The sequence below is a fragment of the Tamandua tetradactyla genome, chromosome 6 (genome assembly GCF_023851605.1).
Source record: "Tamandua tetradactyla isolate mTamTet1 chromosome 6, mTamTet1.pri, whole genome shotgun sequence".
NCBI classification, from domain to species: domain Eukaryota; kingdom Metazoa; phylum Chordata; class Mammalia; order Pilosa; family Myrmecophagidae; genus Tamandua; species Tamandua tetradactyla.
Window position 1 is genome coordinate 83,755,581 of NC_135332.1, and position 21,918 is coordinate 83,777,498.

Consider the following 21,918-nt stretch of genomic DNA (forward strand, 5'->3'; position numbering starts at 1 on the left):
CAATTTCTGATGAAAAGCTTTAGAAAGGAAAAAAAGCACAGGTTATTATAATAGAACATAATAAAGGATGCAAGAACCAGAGGAGAATCATTTCATTTCTAATGAAGAGGAAGAACAAAACATCTCTTGTTATAAGTGTGTTTCAGTGATAACTTGTTGGTGTGACTGGGGAAAGCAAGTGCATCAGATGAATGCAGCTTCTCTGTTCGAACTTCCTGGGACTATGCTCCTGAGTGATTTGATTTTTTTCAATGCAAGATGTTGAATTAAGAAACAGTGTTTATTCTGACTCTGTCAGACTGTATCACTTGTTCCTTTTTCTCAGCTTCTAAAGACACATTGACTTAATTCACTTACATAGCCTCACTCATAATGCAATATTGGACTAAAATAGAGAGTTAGGGCCAAAATATTCAGGTGGTACATCTGTTTTTATCTTAAAGGTACAATGGGTTTCAGACACTATGTATTAGTAAAAGGAACAATTCAACAAGAAGATATAACAATCATAAATATTTAGGTACCAAGCCAGAATGCTCCAAAATACATGAGGCAAACACTGGAAACACTGAAAAGAGAAATACACACATCTACCATAATAGTTGGAGACTTCAATTCCACATTCTCATCACTGGACAGAACATCTAGACAGAGGATCAATAAAGAAACAGAGAATTTGAATAATACAATAAATGGACTAGACTTAATACACATTTATGGAACACTACAACCCACAACAGCAGGATACACCTTTTTCTCAAGTGCTCATGGATCATTCACAAGGATAGATCATATGCTGGTTCACAAAGCAAGTCTCCATGAATTTAAAAGGGTGGAAATCATACAAAACACTTTCTCAGATCAGAAAGGAATGAAGTTGGAAATCAATAATAATCAGAGTGCCAGAGAATTCACAAATATGTGGAGGCTCAACAACACACTCTGAAACAACCAGTGGATCAAGGAAGAAATTACAAGAGAAATCAGTACATATCGTGAGGCAAATGAAAATGAAAACGCAACACAGCAAAACTTATGGGATGCAGCAAAGGCAGTGCTAATAGGGAACTTTATTGCCCAAAATGCTTATATCAAAAAAGAAGAAAGGGCAAAAATCAAGGAATTAACTGTCCACTTGGAAGAAGTAGAGCAAGAACAGCAAAGTAACCCCAAAGCAAGCAAAAGGAAAGAACTAATGAAGATTAGAGCAGAAATGCATGAAATTCAGAACATGAAAACAGTTGAGAAAATCAACAGAACCAGATGCTAGTTGTATAAGAAAATCAATAAGATTGATGGACCCTTAGCAAGATTGACAAAAAGAAGAAGGGAGAGGCTGCAAATAAAGAAGATCAGAAACAGAAGAGGAGACATAACCACTGACTCCACAGAAATAAAGGAAGTCATGAAAGGATACTATGAACAACTTCATGCTAATAAACATGACAATGTAGAGGAAATGGACAACTTTCTGGAAAGGTATGAACAACCAACTTTGACTTGAGAAGAAATAGATGACCTCAACAAACCAATCACAAGTAAAGTAATTAAATCTGTCATTAAGAAGCTCCCCCAAAAGAGAAGTCCATGACCAGATGGCTTCACAGGTGAATTCTACCATACATCCCAGAAAGAATTAGTACCAATTCTGCTCAAACACCTCAAAAAAATTGAAGAGAAGGGAAAGCTACCTAACTCATTCTATGAAGCCAACATCACCCTCATAGCAAAGCCAGACAAAGATATTACAAAAAAAAGAAAACTACAGACCAATCTCTCTATGAACAGATGCAAAAATCCTCAGCACAATTCCAGCAAATCGAATCCACCAACATGTTCAAAGAATTATACATCACGACCAAGTAGGACTATTCCCAGGTATGCAAGGATGGTTCAACATAAGAAAATCAATTCATGCAATACACCATAACAACAAATCTAAGCAGAAAAACCACATTATCATCTCGATTGATGCAGAAAAGGCATTTGACAAAATTCAACATCATTTCCTGTTGGAAAAACTTCAAAGGATAGGAATAGAAGGGAATTTTCTCAAAATGATAAAGGGAATAGATGAAAAACCCACAGCTAACATCATCCTCAATGGGGAAAAACTGAAAACTTTCTCCCTAAGATCAGGGACAAGACAATGATGTCCACTATCACTGCTGTTAATTCAACACTGTGTTGGAAGTCCCAGCCAGAGCAATTAGACAAGAAAAAGAAATACAAGGCATCAAAATTGGAAAGGAAGAAGTAAAACTCTCAGTGTTTGCAGATGATATGATACCATATGTTGAAAACCCTGAAAAATCCACAGCAAATCTATTGCAGCTAATACATGAATACAGCAAAGTGGTAGGTTACAAGATCAACACTCAAAAATCTGCAGTGTTTCTATAATGAACAATGTGAGGGGGAAATCAAGAAAATAATTCTATTTATAATTGCAACCAAAAGAAGAAAATATTTAGGAATAAATTGAACTTAGGAGACAGAAGACCTATACAAAGAAAATTACAAGAAATGGTTAAAAGAAAACACAGAAGACCTCAACAGATGGAAGGGCATACCGTGTTCATGGATTTGTAGACTACATGTAGTTAAGATGTCAATTCTACCGAAATTGATTTACAGATTCAATGCAATACAAATTAAACTCACAACAACATACTTTTCAGAAATAGAAAAACCAACAACCAAATTTATCTGGAAGGGTAGGGTGCCCCAAATAGCTAAAAGTACCCTGAGAAAAAAAATGAACTCGGAGGTCTCATGCTACCTGACTTTTAGGCATATGATGAAGCTACAGTGGTCAAAACAGCATGGTACTGGCATAAAGAGAGATATACTGACCAATGGAATACAATAGAGTTTTCAGATATAGACTATCATCTATGGACAATTGATCTTTGATACAGTGGTCAAGCCAACTCACCTGGGACAGAACAGTCGCTTCAATAAATGGTGCCTACTCTGAGATCTGTTCTGTAACTCCTTGTTGAAGTGTGCTTTAAAAATTCTTTCTTTATTTTTTTCTTTGTTTTGTATATATGTTACATAATAATAAAAAACTTTTTTTACAAAAAAAATAAATAAATGGTGCCTAGAGAACTGGATATCCATATGCACAAGAAAGAAGACCCATATCTCACACCCTATACAAAAGTTAATTCAAAATGCATAAAAGACCTAAACATTAGATCTAAGGCAATAAAACTGTTAAAAGTAAATGTAAGGAAATACCTTATAAATCTTATACTAGGAGGCAGTTTCCTAGACTTACACCCAAAGCAAAAGCATTGAAGAAAGAAATGAATAAATGGGAACTGTTCAAAATTAAACACTTTTGCACATCAAACAATTTTGTCAAGAAAGTCAAAAGACAGCCTGCACAATGGGAAACAGTATTTGGAAATGACATATCAGACAAAGGTCTAGTATCCAGAATTTATAAAGAGATTGTTCAACTCAACAACACAAAGACAGCCAACCCAATTACAAAATAGGCAAAAGACTTGAACAGACACTTCTCTGAGGAGGAAATACAAATGGCCAAAAGGCACATGAAGAGATGCTCAACTTCCCTGGCTATTAGGGAAATGCAAATCAAAACCAAAATGAGATATCATCTCACATGCACCAGAATGGCCATTATCAATAAAGCAGAAAATGACAAATGCTGGAGAGGATGTGGAGAAAGAGGCACACTTAGCCACTTTTGGTGGGAATGTCAAATGGTACAACCGCTATGGAAGGCAGTTTGGCGGTTCCTCAAAAAGCTAAACAGAGAATTGCCATATGATCCGGCAATACCAGTGCTAGGTATCTTCTGAGAGGACATGAGAGCAAGGACACAAAGAGACATTTGTACACCAATGTTTACAGCAGCATTATTTACAATTGCAAAGAGATGGAAAAAGCCAAACTGTCCATCAACAGATGAGTGGCTAAACAAACTTTGGTATATACATATGATGGAATATTATACAGTTGTAAAACATAATAAATTGAGGACATTATGCTGAGTGAGATTAGCCAGAAACAAAAGGGCAAATACTGTATGGTCTCACTGAAATGAACTGACATGAGTGAATAAACTTGGGGGAATTTCACTGGTAACAGAGACCATCAAGAGGTAGAAGTAGGGTAAGATATTGGGTATTTGGATCTGAAGGGACACAGATTGTGCAATAGGACGGAATGTAAAAATTCAGAAATGGACAGCACAATACTATCTAAGTGTAATCCAATTATGTTAAAACACTGAATGAAACTGAATGTGAGAATGATAGAGGGAGGAGGGCTGGGGGTACAAATGAAATCAGAAAGAAAGATAGACGATAAAGACTGAGATGGTATAATCTAGGAATGCCGAGAGTGTATAATGATAGTGACTAAATGTACAAATTTAAAAAATGATTTTTCATGAGGAAGAACAAAGGAATGTTATTACTGCAGGGTGCTGAAAATAGATGGTAATTCATATTTTAAAATTTTACCTTACGTGTGAGACTAAAGCAAAATGTTTATTTGGTACAAGAAAAAAAGGACAATGGGTTTTAGATATTTCATATGCCAAGAAAAATAAATTCCAGACAGGGTAGTGTGGTAGTTTGGGGTTAAAACTAATGCCAATTTTACTGAATTATGTTTCTAAAGATGGATCTTTTTGACTCCACCAATGCATCCTATGAGCCCTACAGATACTTTAAGATATCTATGAAACAAAAAGCAGAAACTAAAAGCAACCCATGTTCCCAATATTGAATACATCTACTACGAATATTTAGTTCCTATTTTCAATACATTTTGGTTAATAAATAAGATACATTTACATGCAGACATAGTATTTACTATATATGACATTCAAAACATGAAAGATTTATAATTTTGATCAGTCTCTATATGGCATGATATTACCCTAAATATTAAAACTCTGTGTATGTTCTTACACATTAAAATAGTTTGAGAAAGACATCTCTTTTGAATATACTTCCACAATATTCCATCTTAAGAAAACTTATATACAAATTTCCTCCCTAGTTTGTATTTAGGTTTCCAATCCTTTTGTGTTAATTTAAAGCAATACTGAAATGAACAGCGACATGGAATATTTAGGGATGTATCTGTGAGGACATTTTCCATTAGAAGAGGTAGTAAACCTGTTTGATTGAGGCACTCAGCTGCTTTCCCTCAAGGGGCTACCAAAAGCATATATCACAGACCTATGTACCTGGGAGCATCTTTTTTACTGTACTCACAACATCCCCAGTGATCATTGATTTTTTTTTTTTTTTTTTTACTTCAATCAGCCAGTAAAATCATGTTACCTCATTTGGCTTTCACTGGTCCCTGGATCATTTATGCATTCTTTGGGACTTACTGGTTAGGGCAAATTCTTCTTTACTGATAGGTTTCCTTCTGTCAAGTTTCTGTTTTTCATTGATATGTTCATCCTTCTCTGATAAATTTGTAACAGACTGTTAGAAACTAGGAATGTGTAAGCTTTGCTTTTTAAAACAATGGGGCCCACAAAAACACCCCAATTAGAAAACACTTTCTCAACCCAAAAAGCCCACAGCAGGGACCCCACCGACTCCGAAAGTGCCGCCCCCAGCCGCCCCCAGCCCCTGAGCCCTGGGGGACCAGCTCTGACCCCCAAACCGCCCCTGGCCCGCTGTGGCCTCACCACGGCGCTGCCCCCAGGCTCCCGCCATGGCGCGGGGACCCCGGCCTCCCCGGCGCTGCCCGCCTCCTGCTCCGGTGCCCGGTCTCTGCTTCGTCGGGCCCCAGTGGGAGGCCCCCTGGGCAACCGCCAGGAGCGCGGCCTGAGCGGGTCCCGCGGCTGCGATGGCGGCGCCTCTGCGGAGCTCCCGGCTGCGGCCATCTTGACAATGGCGCCCCCTGCAGGGGAGACGCGGGGGACTCTGGGGGCGTGGGGAGGGGCCGGGCGGGACGGGGAGCGGGCTGCGGTGGGGGCCTGAGAGGGTCCTGGGCTGGTGAGATGGCAGTTCACAGATGCGGGCTCAGTTCAGTCAGTGCAGGAGGGCCCCGCGCCTGCCGCCCTGTCCCTGGTCCTGGCAGTTGGACCATGAACACTGCTGACCCAGAATCTCTAACTCAGGCCTCCAGGTGCTCTGTACTCGGGAATTCTCATGCACAGTCTTAGAGGGCTGGGACAATAAGCGAACTCGGAGAGAGAAAGGAGGAAAGCACGGATCCGGTAGAAACCATCCTTTGAAAGGGGAGGCCTTTAACCTTTGAAATACATGACAAATCCTTTTTTTTTGGCAGTATAAGAACAATGAGAAAATTGAAGGAGTAGGTTCATGAACACATCACTCCTCAGAAAGCACCTAGCTTTGATGTTTTGTCCAAATCATAAAACAATTGAAATCGAAATAATGTCTCAACGTGCTATTTCAGGTACACATATTATTATTCATTAAACAGTTATTTGTTGAGATTTTACTTTGTGCAGACTAAGAACTGTGATGTGGTGGGTCTTAGGGAGAGAGTGGGGACACTGACTTGCCCTTGAGGAATTGCCCTTGGGGCAGAAGGGGTGGTGAAGTGATCCCAAATCTATGGCTCCTCTTGACCCTTTGCACCTTTCACGTAGGTAAATACTCCCTAATGCTCTCAGCCAGCCATGATTGCACTTTCTGGACCTGTGCTGTTGCCAAAAGTGAGCTCATCAGCCTGATGTGCACTGAAACCACTTCTAGTCTATCTGTATTTTGAGAAGAGAAAGGGTTTATTGCTTCGTTGACTAATAAGGAGATTGGAGGAAACCTTAGATCAGCTCCATGGACAAAATAGAATCTGGGCTTTTCTACTGCCTGGAGAAGGCCAGCAAAAGAGGTGGTGACAGATTGGGGGAGAGGCTGTGGCCTAATCAGTCTGGGGGAAGGCAGGCCTAAGGGGGAGTGTTAAGCAGAGCATCTGCGCGGCCAAAAATGCTTGGTCTTAAATAGAGGCTTAGAACGCTCAGTGTGGCTAGAACCCACCAGGACTGGCCAAGGCAGGAACTGCAGAGTCATAGGAAACCCACTTTTCTTGCTGTGAAGCAAGCTTTTCTGAATAAACATGAGGAGGTGAGAGTTCACCCAAAAGAAATGAAAACTTTTCCAAACTGGTAAGAGAGGGGTCACCTCGGTGCTAAGGGCGGTTGGTAATTGGAGGTTTCACCTGCCCTTTCAATTTGTGTCTGAATCCAATCCTGAAGGCTTCTTCAGTGAGCTCCTAAGAAACACTCTGCAGATGCCTCTCATCAGATGAAGTTTAGCCTAATGATCTTATTACTGCTTTTTTGTTGTTCTTCTAACAACTTTTCTGTTCAGCAAAATACATTTGTCCCATTTTCCTTAAATAATCCCAGCAATGCTTTGCCCCAGTCTCCTGACATCCACTTTTCGGCACACCAGAGTGTATTCCTTATAAATACTGTTGGAGACAGAAATCTAATATGGCATCATTATTTCCATCCTTTGGTGATTGATCCTTGTATGGTCTTCTACCCTTTACTGCATGAGAAGCTTATGACTGGATGGGATGTCACTACCATGAGTAGGTGTCTACTTGGTTGACATGGAGTTCATCAGTTTGCAGAATGTCTGGGGTAGGCTTGACCTGATCAGATGAGCCTGGAAAGGGGACTGGATCCTTCATGAGGTCACAGCTTGGAGATATGAGAGGTCATATAGAGAGGACCAAATGGCAAGGCTCTGAGAGTGGCCTCTAGGGCTGAAAGCAGAATTTGGTCAACAAGTGGCAACACAAGGAAGAAGTCAGTTGTCTAACCACCAAGAAATGTGTCTACCAACAGCCAGAGAAGGTGTGGGAGCTTCCCTTCTAAAGACTCCCATTAGCTCTCAGCCAGCCAACACTTTGATCTGTTTCGTGACACCCTGAGCAGAGTAGGTGACCACTGTGCTCAGACTTCTGACCTGCAGAAACCCTGAGGTCATCAGTTTGTGTTGTTTGAAATGTGGTGGTAATTTCTTACCCAGCAATCAAAAATTAACTCCAACACTAAGGACTTAGTGGGCATGTGAAGAGTGCGTCTCAAAGGTGAACACCGGGATGATGCCAGGATGGCAGCTCGGGGAAGGGCTTGGAACTAGCAGGGATTCTTTGTGTTCCATCTTCTCCTGTTTAACGTCCAACCACCTTGGCTAGCCCCTCTGGGATCTTTGAACTCCCGCCGAGTTGTGGGTAATGTCAAATCTGTTTGTGAAGCTGAAATCTTGCCGGGCCCACTGGTATGGAGTTTTCTTGCCATCATGTAAAAGAATTCACTATTATTTCTCTCCAGTTCTTCTGGTGCTATGATGAAAAATAATCAGGCAGTCAAGTCTGGGGAAGCACATGTGCAAAGGATGACTTCTCACTTGATGTTTTCTGATTTTGGTCCTAGTTCTTGTTCCTTTCTAAAAGAAAGGGGTGCACTCTAATAACCCCCAATTACTTAGCCCCTGTGGAGATGTTTTGGTCAAGTTAAATTGAATTACCTCAAGGAGAAACATTAACAGCCCCCAAATTAAAATTATTTGCTAAATGAGATATTTTGACAAATTGCTCCTAGTTCAGCAAAATGAAAAAAAAAAAGCTTGTGCTTCCACTGGCTGCTTCAGTTTTCTCCCCTTGACTGTGCTGACTGCTTTTCTCTGTTTCTGAAAGTGCTGCTAAAATCCCTTTCTGCCTTCTCTCCTCCCTTCCTCAAGCTCAACCTCCAGCCCAGCCCCCCTATCCTTTAAATATTAGCCCATCGGACCCAGCCCCAATATCTTCCCTGACCTGAAAATCAAATCTAAGGGAACTGAAACTAAGAACAGCACAGAATCACAGATGCTCAGTACTCCTTTGTTTCTTGGGTCCACAGCATTAGAGAGAGTAGGGTCCAGCAGGAGTAATCCTGGGGAGGCCTGCTTCTTTGCTGTCAGGAGAGAACACTGGCGTGATTAACTGTGTAGACCTCCTTTTAAGTGTGTATGTACTGAACTACTGGAAATGGTGGTGGAAATGGAGCACATGTTATAAAAACAAAAGAATTGAGGTGCAGTGAAGAAGGAGTGTGCAGATTTTCACCTCCTGTTTGATAACAAGCTTGTAGGAACACTAAATAAGACAGATAAAACAATAGAGGTGGTAGGCTGCCAGTTCTGAAAATTATGAACTAAAGAAATGTGAGAGGTGGGGGGAGACAGAGGCCAAACCAAATGTGACAGCTATGTTAGCTAAAAAATGAATAAATAAAAGATCAGGATCCAAAATCCTGAAATCCCTGGAAGAACATTGAGAAATAACCAATGCAATTAAAGTATTAGCAAAAGATCAAACAGTCAAACCCGTGCAAAACCTGTCTAAGAGCCCTACTTAGCCAGCAAGTGAAACTATCATTGTAAAGGAATATTCTGCTGGGGAATTCATTAAGTTGGGAACAACTTCCTCTTATAGCCAAGATTTAGACATTTTGGCCTGTATGTGCCTACAATTTCCTCACCTGCTAAGGAAATTCCCTTATGATTCCATTAAAAGAATGAGCATAAAGGAGGGCAAAGGCATTAGGAACCCCTGTCCACTTCTCTACTTTGATAACTAGGATGCAAAATTGTGAGCTAGTCCTGGCTTTACTCTAACTCAGTGCCTTATACTAGTGAGAAGACACCCCTACACTGCAGGCTAACATGCCCCGGAAGGTTTTGACAGAAGTGGGGAAAAAAAATACTATCATGCACTTCAAAATCCATCTCAAATTACATCTTTTATTTTTGGGGGCAAGGGGGCAGTATAAGATCTGGAGTGCAGGTGAGCCTGTCAAGGGGCAGGGTCATGCCAGGCAGGAGGAAAGGCTGAGGGCTGGAACTTGCCTGGGGCTGGGAGGCTCCAGGTCACTGGTGGGAAGGAAGTGGCTGCCTGGACTGGCCTAGTCTCCCTGGGGACGGCTAAGCCACCTGACCAGCTGGAGACAGACAAGGTGACACTAAGGCCGATAGGCATCAGGGCCACTTAGAAGCAGCCCCTTGACCATTTGAGCCCCTTCTTCTTCCTGCAAAGAAGGGTGGAGTGGGCTCTCTTCTTCATTTCCTTCCCCCCAAAATGGGCAGGTCTGTCTCCAGCCAACACAACAAGCAATCTCACCACCCTCCCCCTGTCTACGTGGGACATGACTCCCAGGGGTGTGGACCTTCCTGGCAGTGTGGACCAAAATCCTTGAATGAGCTGAGACTCAGCACCAAGGGATTGAGAAAAACCCTAGGATGAGCTGAAACTGAGCATCAAGGGATTGAGAAAACCTTCTTGACTTAAAGGGGGAAGTGTGAAATGAGACAGTGTCAATGTCTGAGAGATTCCAAACAGAGTGAGAGGTTATCCTGGAGGTTATTCTTATGCATTAAGTAGATATCACCTTGTTATTCAAGATGTAGTCAAGAGGCTGGAGGGAACTGCCTGAAAATGTAGAGCTGTGTTGCAGTAGCCATGTTTCTTGAGGATGATTGAATAATGATACAGCTTTCACAATGTCACTGTGTGATTGTGAAAACCTCGTGTCTGATGCTCCTTTTATCTACCTTGTCAACAGATGAGTAGAACATATGGAACAAAAATAAATAATAGGGGAAACAAATGTTAAAATAAATTTAGTTTGAAATGCCAGTGATCAGTGAAAGGGAAGAGTAAGGCGTATGGTATGTATAATCTTTTTTTTTCTGCTTTTGTTTTGTTTCTTTTTCTGATGACTTTTTATTTCTTTTTCTGAATTGATGCAAACGTTCTACAAAATGATCATGATGACAAATATGCAACTATGTGATGATATTTTGTATTCTGATTATATATGTAGAATGAGAAAAAAAGTAGAAATACCACCTTATTACCAATAAGAAGATTATGAATGAATACACGATTCTTTGTGGCTCCTCTTGTAGTATGTAGTAGAACATACGGAATAAAAAGAAATAATAGGGGGAACAAATGTTAAAATATTTAGTTTGAAATGCTGGTGATCAGTGAAAGCGAGGGGTAAAGGCTATGGTAGGTATAATCTTATTTTTTCTGTTTTCATTTTATTTCTTTTTGTATTGTCTTTTTATTACTTTTTCTGAATGGATGCAAATGTTCTAAGAAAAGATGAACATGCAACTAAATGATGATATTGTGAATTACTGATTATCCATGTTAATGTTTATTTCCTGTGTTAATTTTTTAAATTAATAAATAAATGGAAAGAAAATAAAAATAAAACAAAAAAATAAACATAAATTTGAAAAAAAATGGGCAGACACCTGCTTCTTCTGGCCATCAGGGCATTTGGAGATGAGGCCCACACTCATTTCCAAGTGAGACTGGGAGGCATCAGCCTCACGTCCGGGGAGTGAGACAGCTGCGACTCCAGTGTTGAGGTCACGCCCAAGCTGGAGCCGGACACTGGGCAGGGAGGCCCCGCTGCAGCTGGGCTCAGTGCTGAGCTCCTGGGAGCTGGATAGAAGGGTGCCTAAGCTGGGGCCAGTGCCAGGGACCCATCTGCTCCCTTCTGTGCATACTGCCCTCAGCGCTTGGGCCACCCGGCCAAGGGCTCCTGCAGGCCACGGGAGACCTGAACCCCAGGCACCAGACAGATCACTCAGCATCTCCTACTTCCATCGTGGGACACCCAGGCCCAGAACGATGGGGGCATGATGCTGTCACAGGGCTGGTCAAGAGCGGAGAAAGGTCCTCGGTACTAAAGTGTAGACACCCTGAGGCAATGCTGAGTGCAAAAAGACACTGAGCCCCGAGGCACCTGCAACTGCCGGCCTGGAAAGGGAACTCACGCTCCGAGGCTTGACAACATGGGAGGTTTGGGGCATCGAGTGTGTTGCTGGCCAACAGGGCCGGGGGCTCCTGCTCACAAGACAGATGGTAGCTACAGGGCAGAGGGCTGCTATGAGGCTACAGAAAGCCACAGCTCATGGCGGGGCCCTGCTGCTGCTACCTTCTGCCTTGGTCGTACCACTCAGACTCGCTGAGCTGATCCACAGCCCCAAACCAGGCCTTAAATTCCTCCATGGGCCAAAAGTGGATGTAGGTTCATCCCTTGTGGAGGCGCTCGATCCTGGAAATGACCTTGTATTCCTGGGGCAGAGGGAAGAAGAAGATGAAGAGGCCAGGGTGGCCTTGCTGGCTGGGATAGGGGCTGGAGATGGGGTCTGTGGATTTGGTCACAGGAGCCGCCTCCTTCCCTGTACTCTCATCCAAGTCCTCTTGACTTAGCGCAGGATTCTCACAGACCCTCCTGCAGGGAAATGTCCTGGATGCCAGCACCTCCCCAACCCTCGTGGGGGAAGTTCTACCTCGTTTCTGTGAAACAAACTCTCCTGGTGAGAAACTAAAGGTGAACAGAGCAATAGGACATCATGCCCTGTGAGTCTCAGACCCTCCCTCTTGCACCTCAACCCTGCAGTGATGCCCCCAGCTCCTCACCTTCAGTCTTATTTGGTAAGTTATCCATCTCCCCTGCAAGACACAAAGCCAGGTCCATCAGCAGAGGCTCCAAAAGGCCCTGACCAGCCCCCTCACCCTCTCCTGTGCACTATTGGGAGGAGCCACCAGGGCCAGGCCAGCCCTCACAGGGCTCAGACCTATTCAGGAATCTGGGCGCCAGAACAGGGGGCCCTGGGCAGAGGTGTAGGGATGTCCCAGCCTAACCCTCTCTGAATGCAGATGGGGAGACTGAGGGTCAGGCAGGAGGGGACTCAGCAGCAGTCTCACCATGGAGGAGCCGACTCCACTCTCCCCCCATGCCCACACCTGAGGGACAGTCTGTGCCCAGCTCAGCCAGGAGGGGATGTGGGAGAGGGACAAGGCCTATGGCTTCTGCCTACCCTTTGCTTCCGCGGCTGGAAATGGGCCATGATGCCTCAGCTCCAGGGCTCCTATGGATGAGCTGGGCCCTGGGCTGAGAGCGCAGGGCTCAGTGAGGGGCTCTCTCCCCTATGCTGATGAAACTCGCCACCCTCTTCCTGGCCCCAAGTCGTACTCACTTCCTGATAGTCTGTGGGAGCTAACTGAAGGGAGGCCAGTTCTGACAGGAGCGTCCACAGGTGGGGAACGGTGGGCTGGGGAAAAACAGTGGCATCAGGTGTGGGATGGAGTGCTGAAGCCTGCTGGAACCCACCCAAGGCCCCCACCCTGAAAATTCTTTCCCTCAGCACCCTTCCCCCACCCAGACCTCACCCTGCCAACATCTGGGGCTCTCAGCCACCTCCTACTGAGTTCCCCTCCAACCCCTTGGACCGCAAGAGCACTGCTAGTCACCTCCCAGCGATGGCTCTTGGCACATCACAAAACAGTATGAGGTTGCTCAACGATCTCACCCAGATCCACCTTCAATTGGGCTCTGCCAACGCCTTCCTTTGACTGCGAACAATCAGGGTCTCCTATATACTACCTGGTCAAGTCTCCATCTCAGGGCCCAGATGATGGCACATCTAATGGAGGCTTCCCAGGCTTAGGGGCACAGAAACCAGTGGTGCAAGAAGGAGTGAGCCCTGTACAGTCATGGATGCCAACCCCACCCTGACCCTTGGTGTCCTCAGGCACCCTCACTCTCTCCCACATTGGCCTCTCTTGCTCTCTCTTTGGTATCACCTCCCTGGTGGACTCCTTAGAGATCCTCTCCTCCCCAGGTGGAAAAGGTCAGCGAAGCCATCCTCCCCTCACCCCATCGGCCCACTTGCCTGACTGGGGTTTGGACCGCCTGGAGATGTCAATAGACAGAAATGCTGCTGTCACCAATTGCCAGCCCTGACTGGGATGTAACCGAGCAGCAGCACTCCCTGTGGTGTGACATTGAACAAGTGGGCTGGGCACGCAGAATTTCCTGTGTCATGTGCAAAGTGCAGGCATGAAATGTGCCCCAGACAACTGAGTGTTCCATAATGTTGTCAGGGTTCTCTCCAGAGCCTTCTCCTATCAGAACCAGAGGAAAGCTCAACCACATTCCTGTACTCTCTCGAACCTCCATGGGCTCCCTTGTGAGGAAGGCAGCACAGTGTGGTCTCACAGCATTTCCACATGAGGAACAGAGGCCCCACAGGGTTGTCACTTGCCCCTGGTCCTGCTGGGAGTCCGAGGAGTGGTTGGCCCTGCCAAGCTGGTCCGAGCTGCAGTCAACCCACACTCATCACCACTGCCCAGGGTGGATTTACCACCCTCATGCTTTCTGGCTGACAACCCAGTGGGGTGAGCCAAGCAGGGAGGAGGAGGAGGTGACTCTGCAGCTGTGGTTGGCCAGGCCTGCCATCCTGAGCCCACTGGAGTCTCTGACCCCCATCACTGCCCAATGCCATGCCAGATGCCTGTCCTCACCAAGGAGCCCCTTAGGAAATTCCCTTTGGCCAGAACTCTCTATGTCCACACAGCAATGGACATAATTTCAGAAATCTTCCAAACAATTCTCATCCCAAACTGGGGCATATGTCACTGCCCCTGTGGCAACAGGAGAATAGTCCTACTGCTAAGAAGGGCACCTGCTAAACCCTTCCGTTTACCATCTGTTCCTGAAATGGCCCAGCTACTTCTGCCATACCTAAGGAGCAGTGCCTCCTGTCCGCGAACTGCCCCTGAGCAGTGCCCAGCCAAACAAGTCCCTCTCCCTCTTAGTCCAGACAAGACAGGCCCGAAATTTTTCAAGGAATATTCCCACCATGGCACTACCACCTGCCTCCACTTTACCTGGCCTGGCATTTCTCTTTTTCAGGGAGGTTTTACTCATCATTTGCAAATGACAAATGCTGTCCCTTTGGGGAGGAGAAAGAACAGAATATTTGGGGGGCGGTAAGACTGGGTGTGAGTGGAAATCCATTTGATTTTAGACTTCAGGGATCCCAGGGGCCTGGACAAATGGGTTGGAAACTGAGTGATGATAAACCTCCATAGCATATGGGACCCATTTCCCATGTCAAATGAGATGCCTTCCTACCTCCTTTTGATTTTGGTTAGACAAAGCAGTGCAGTGCCTTGGAGAAAACCCTCAAAAGGTTTCCCCAAGTTTTGCCTATTACTTGACAGGTCAGCCACTCTATTGCAGGTAGGACTGCTGAGGTCACATGGAGACTCAGACCCTGCACCCATGCCGTTGTCAGCCACAGGAGATGCTACCATCCAGTAGGGCTAAGGACACTTGGTGGACAATGCACTGTCCTTGGCATGATCCCTGGTTCCCCCAGCAGCTGCTGTGGAGAGGGCCAGCCCACCTGGAAGCTTCCTTCCATGTCTGCGTCGGTTGCTGGATGGAGTTGCTCCACAGAACAGACAGGATTTCATGAAGGGATGCAAAGTTCTGGAGCACTCGGCACTCCTGGGGAAGGAGAAAGGAGTGAGTTGAGAAGGGGGAATGAGGTGGCATCTCCACTTCTGGATGACCCTGACATGCAGAAAGACCCCAAGGGTACAGCCTGTGCCCAGCCCGTGACACAACTCAGGGAGGAGGGCATTAGCTCCAACTGAGGAAGGAGAAGAGGTAGAAAGTGAGTGCCCCACTCCTGGGACAGGCAAGGTAAAGACTGTGCCAGAAGACACTCAGGGCTGGGGCCCAGGGAGTGACTTGGACCACAGATTCCAATCCTGAGAGCCGATCAAAGCCAAGAGTGACACCCAGGACCCAGGAAGCTGGGAGGACCTGCTCGCCCACAGCGTACCCTGCCCACCTCTACCCAGTGCTCCAGGATCCTGGCCCTGTCCGAGGCCTTCATGCTCTGGTCGCCGAGGCAGGTGGTTATTACCCAGTTGCAGACAAGGTGCATCTGGGTGATGGTGGCATGGATGGTGGGTGCCAGGCACTCCTCACCCTTCTCTGAATGCAGGGTCGAGATGGCAGGCACACAATAGAAAGCTACCACTTTCCTGGACAGCTCTTGGGGAGAGCAGGAGTGTCACGCTGCCTTGCGCCACCCAACGCAGAGCCCACCATCCACAGGCCACTGCCAGTGTTCTAAGCAGCAGCTTTGCAGGTGGACATTGTGGTTTGGGCCATGAAGGGGCCTCTGGCTTTGGTTCTCTGCTCCTTGAGGGCGCCCAGCTTTTGCAAAACCCAGGACCTTTATGCTGGCAAGAAGGAGAGAGCTGCATTTCCATCAAACCCTTCCTCACCACCTCCAAGCACAACACGGGGACTCCAACCCCACATGCTGAGGACACAGCCCAGGCAGCACGTTCTGCACCTCCTGACAGCTGTGGGACTCCCTCTAATCTAAATCACATGCACGTCCCCTGTTGCTACATCAGGACCTTCGTGTGGAGCCTGTCCTCATGTTCAGGACACATCACGTCTAATGTATGTGGAGGCTGTGGTGGCCTCTGGGACAGATGGCTGGGCTAGCCCTGGACTCTGCTGCACACCTGATGTTTCCCTCTGCCCCCCAACAAGCTAGACCCTGTCCATCTCTCCTTGATCCTAAAACGTTTATTCTCAGCACTCCTGCACTGCGACACACATGGTCAGGGCAGTGTCCTGTGATGTCTTCTGTGGCTGGGAACATGATGCCTTAGGAATTAGGACTTCCCCATGTCACCAGGCTGGAAAATGGTGGAGCTGGGTTTTGTACCCAGATTTTGGACCCCAGGTCTAGGAATAGCATATCAGGGACAGCAGATGCCAGAAAAGATCCACCACATTCCCCACTAAGGATCCCAGATGCTCACCACATTGATTTGGGTGAGCTGCTCTGCCAGCAGCCTGGGAGGGAACACCAAGAGGGGGGCCTTCCCCTCCCTCAGCCCCTGCTCTCCGTTCCCACATGAGGAGCAAGAATGATCTTCTGGTGGAGTGACAGCTGGCGCTGACTGCAGCTCAACAGATGGCATTGCAGGTGGCACCTGGTCTGCTTCCTGCTGCTCAGTGGGTACCTCAGGTGGTGAGGCAGCAGGTGCCAGATCCAGAGATGCCACAGGCTTTGGGCCTGAAGGTGGCAGCTGAGGTGGTATCAGAGCCACCACCAGCTCTGCTGGTAAAGTAGGTGATGTCTCCAGCTTCGGCTCGTGATCTGGGGATGATGCAGCCTCCGAAGGTGGCAAGGCAGGTGGCATCGGAGTTGCCTCCCTCTCTGGAGCTGGAGTGAGGATTGTTGGAGTAGGCAGAAGGAGCTCTGGAGGCCACGGTGGCTCCACATCAGCAGGTGGCATTGCAGGTGCTGCCACAGGTGTCTTCAGGTCTGCAGCTGACAAGATTTCTGCTGCCATCGATGGAACTAACCCTGGAGGAAGGAGCACTGTGGTTTGCAATGCTGGGTCTCACATATGAGCCCCAAGAGGTGAAAGATGCAACAACAGAACAGGCTTTCTATGGACCTTTCTCAACAAAGAAATGACTGCAGTGCCTCCCCGAGGGACACCACCCTCACAAAGTCTTCCAGACTGCAAGTGCTCAGGGGTGTGGGCTGAGGCCCCTCTTTACTCCCTGCCCAAAGGCAAAAATAGATTTTGGTCCCGTGACCCCCATCTCCTCCCGTACATCCCACCCATCCCCACCTCCATGCTCCTCACCCTGTGTCTGGGTCTCGCTGGGCACTGAGGGTTCCAACCAAGATAGGAGGACCTGAGACTGCTTCTCCAGGGTAGACCCAGGCAACGCCACCTGCGCAAAGGACACCAGCTCCTTGAGGCTGTAAAAGTCCAGGGCCTCACAGAAATCATCAGGAAACTCCTGGAGCCAGGTCAGCAGGAGGCAGGAGAAGGTGCTGGGGGTGGACAGGGTTGCAGAGTGAGGAATGGCTGTTCTTGCCACACTGCCCTCTGGTGACCACCATCCTGGGTGCGGGCTCCTGGGCAAGACCAGCCAGACTATTTCTGTCTGTATCTGCTGGGCAACTTCCCACTGGAACAGAAACAGCATGAAGACAAGGAGGGGTTGTGTCTGCTCAGCCAATGGCACTGCACTTGCACACAGTAGGTACTGCATATATTGCCTGACGAGGGAACAGAGCATGACCCCGCCTCAGCCTACCCAGGGCCATCGTGTCACCTCAGTCTGGAGTTCATGCCCTGAGGTCATGCCTCCTTCTCTGTGAGCCATGTGAGGCTCTCCTCTTCCCACTGTCATGGTCCCTAAAGGGCACGGGCACACCCCACTGCAGCCACCCGCAGCCAGGCTCACAGGACTGGGTAGTGAGGTTGGATGTGTGAGCTGCATTCTCCCCACGTCTCCTGAACGGTGTCTATATGCTACTGGCGTGGTGGAGGGGCTGCAGAGTTGGATGCGTGTAGAGTGTGCTCTGAGCCTCCGGGTGCACTCTGCACCCAGTGTCCCAGGAACTCTCACATGGGTCTCTGAGAGTCCTGACACCCTGCAGGGGATGGAGCCCAGACCTCTGAACTCCAGTGAGAATCATGAGATGGATGCAGGGACCTGCCCAATCTCTCCTGGCACCGGCCCCCACTTCCCATCTTGGGCTGTGAGGAAGGAGCCCCTCTCTCCTCACCCAGAACTCACTTACTTTTTCAGGAACTCCTGGCCTCCTCCATCCCTGTGTCTCAAATTGCAGCTATTTCCGTACCTAGAGGGTGCATGGGGGTGTCATATGTAACTTCTTCGGTGTGCCCCTACTAATGATATCTAGTTCTGCTATCTGACCCCCTATGATTTGGCAAGCAAAAGGACACAGGCAATTCTGCAGTTTTGTTCAATGAAGTAGGCTAAGTGCCTTTAAAAGAGCCTGCACGTAGATTACTCTTCATATATCCTAGATGAACGAATGATCCCTGAGCTGCTCTTTCACAGATAACTGGTGAGGCCTGGGGCTCCTCTGCCAGCCCCCAGCATGAGTGACAACTCAGGCCATACTGAGGACAGAATCCAGTTGGATGCAATCTCAAACCTCCTCTGAATGGGAATATAGGATCCCAAAGGTCACTTTGGGGCAGAGCCTCTTCACGTGGAAAGGAAATTTATCAACGTTGACAAGCCCTCTCCACCGAGCTCCCTCTCCAGAAAGCCTGGCATGGGTAAACACTTTCCATGGCCCAGAATCATTCAATCCTGACTCTGACCTCAGCAGGTTGGTCCTCCTATAACCCCACTAGCAAGAGGAGGAAACTGAGTTTAGATGCTGCAATGACCTTCCCCAGACATTCAGCTCAGGCATGCCAGATCAATCATGAGATTGAGGAGGAACCCGTGCTCACCTGTTGGATACCCTGTCCAGGACCTGCTGTATGGAAAAGAAGCCCCGGTAATTTAACACAAGGAGGGATATGTAGGCCTGGTCGCCCTCTGCAACAGCTGCCACCATGCACTCCATGAACTTATCCCAGGCTCCCACCTTGCCGGTGTACTCCAGGTCACTGTGGAATGGTGACACTTTTGCACCCTGAGACTGGAATAGCGGAAGCAGGTGGTTAGCCACTGGGCTGGAAACCAAGAGAGGGCTGGGGCTGGGTGTGTATGAAGACCTGCTTTTCCCTGTCCCTACGTGCCTTGGGGCAAGAAGTAGGGCAGGAATGCATCTAGCAGAAAAAGGTCCCACACTCCAAAGTAGAACTCAGGTGGGGGAATTATGAAGTCATGTGGAGTTGTCCATGCGTGGAAACCACTTCATCCACATGATTCCTCACAAATCACCCCCATTCATGAGATGAGGAAACCTTAAGTGGGACTCAACTTCTTGCAGGAAAGAAGCCAGAAGCATTCACTCTGGAGCTTTATGATCTTTCCTCCATCTTGTGGAAGAGGGGTCTACACCAGACATGGAGGGGAAGAGCCTGCTCACATCTCATTCTTCCCTACTGTGGAGGCAGTGCATCAAGGACACCAAGATGGTGAGAACACCTTTGTTTTCATGCTGATAACAAGACTTGAATGCCTTTTACCTTAAAGGGAGTTCTGAGATCCTGCAGCTATGGTGATCCCTGCTCAGACCAAAGATGAAGTGTGAGAGGATCCAGGTGTGAGAAATACTCCCACAGACTGGGGACTTCAATTGAAGCCTCCGAAAAGAGCAAATCCAAAAGGCAGCCTGACAACTGGGTGGGGCTACATTTGCATGGGGAAGTTGGAAATCAAATCACTGAAGTGATTTTGTTTTGAGCCCTAACACCAGAGTAGCCAAAATTAGAGAATGTTCACAACTGAACCGGGAGGATGCAGGGAAGTAGCCACGGTCAGAGGCTGTTGGTGGCCACTGAATTGCTACCGCCTTACAGAGGCTCAGTTTCTCCAACTATTAAACATTGTCTGTATGTGCGTGACACATCCATCCCATTCTGTGGATTCTCTCCAGGGGGATGGAATGGGTGACCCATCCATTAGGACACTCAGACGATGTCCCCTACTGCATGGCTTAAATGGACCTAGAATGGAATCCCTTCAAGACCTGTGAGCAGGGAAAGGCCCTATCCTCTAGGCAGCTTCCCTTATGGAATAAGATGTAGAGATAAGGCCATAGCTCCTACCCTGGAAGATTAAGGGAGTGTGCTATGGCAGTGTACAATTTCCACCAGAACTCTTGTCATAGCATGAACCCCTTTTGAGTCAAAATCACCCTCAAAAACATCAAGATGGTTAAGATGTAGAGAAGGTGTGGAAGTACCATCCAGCTGACTGCTCAAAGGGCACAGCAGGTTTCCACAAGTAACAATAGAAAAAGCAAACAAATGTGAAGGAGCTCGTGGTCTTACCAGAAGTGAAAAGAATATCGTCATCCCTTCTCAGATGGTATAACAAAAGAAAGCCAAGGGCAGGCCCATAGAAGCTGCTGGCGTGGGTGAGGGGTGGAGGCCCACCTGGCTTTGGCAGTGAGACTTTGTGCAAATCAGATGGAAAATCCATGGGTGGGCACCCAGGGAGGAGAGCACATTTAGATCTGTTCCTTCTCACATGTCCCAGCTGCCTCAGGACTCAGGGTCGGAGAAACCACCACACTACTCTCACTTTGATCATACTGCTGGCCCAGGTCAAGAAGCTTCCTGGCCGTACAGTAGGGGGGCACCCCATGCTACCTCTGCCACCCTGATCAGATGAATAGGTGTCTGCACACTTCCCCAGTCCACATCGATAGGAGATGACAACTTTTGGGCCCAGGATTAACATGCTGCATGGGGATTACTTCACCATCACCACTTGCCTTCCCAACAGCCATCCATGACTTCACGTTTGAACACAAAGTGCACATGAAGTTTCCCAACGTGGCCATGGATGACCCCCCGTTCCTCATGTCTCCTCACACTGAAAGGAGGAGTATTAAGGGGCTACAGAGGCAAGATAACAATGCTGGCATTTTCTGAATTCTCTGACCTTGAGCCACTTCGAATTACCTTCGTGAACACCCTGACCAACAGACTGCGGCGGTGAGGTGGAGGGTTCAGCCAATGCCTACATCTATTGAAAACTGTCTCCTTCCTAGGTTTTCTCATGCCAGATCCTACTGCTCTACAAATGCAACACGAGAACATGTTGATCTGTTGATCGTCTCTAGCTCAGTGAGCCTGGTAGGGGGACTGTTGTGGAATCTAGGTGCCTGGTTACCAAGGTTCTACATTCTGTTAGACTGCAGCTCAAAGGAAGTGAGGTCATCTCCTGAAGCCCCTTAACTGAAACTTCTCAACCGTTACGTCCTCCAGGAAGGCCCTCATGCCTCCTGATGCTCATCCTCCTTAAACATGTTATCCTATTGACTGGACCAAGTTTCCTCAACACATCACTCCCCACAGCTACTTGGGAAGGCCTGGGTGCAGACTGGGCCCCATGCACAAGGAGGGAGAACTCAATTCTAACACAGATGAACTTTCTTAGAAATCTTGTGACCATGGTGCAGTCATTGTAACTCTCATCTCCACACCCAGTCTCCACACCTACACAATGGGGTCATTCTACCATCTACTTCCTGGGTCATATTGAGGATTGGAGATCATTAGTGTAAAAGCCATGGCTGGTCTTTG

At 47.2% G+C, this 21,918-nt stretch overlaps 1 protein-coding gene across 13 annotated transcripts in view; it reads right to left on the reverse strand.

The window, feature by feature from the left end:
* LOC143688551 (ral guanine nucleotide dissociation stimulator-like) overlaps positions 1–21,621 on the reverse strand; it is a 43,731-nt gene extending 22,110 nt beyond the window's left edge. For 10 of the 13 annotated variants that reach the window (XR_013178120.1, XR_013178115.1, XR_013178118.1 and 7 more), the window contains exon 1: positions 5,334–5,602. The gene's annotated coding sequence lies outside the window, so the exon portion shown is untranslated. Of the gene's footprint in view, positions 1–5,333; positions 5,603–5,692; positions 5,874–21,294 lie in introns of those variants that run through there. The other 3 variants (XR_013178119.1, XR_013178116.1, XM_077166624.1) reach the window with 3 other exon arrangements.
* Between the last annotated feature and the right edge of the window lie 297 nt (positions 21,622–21,918).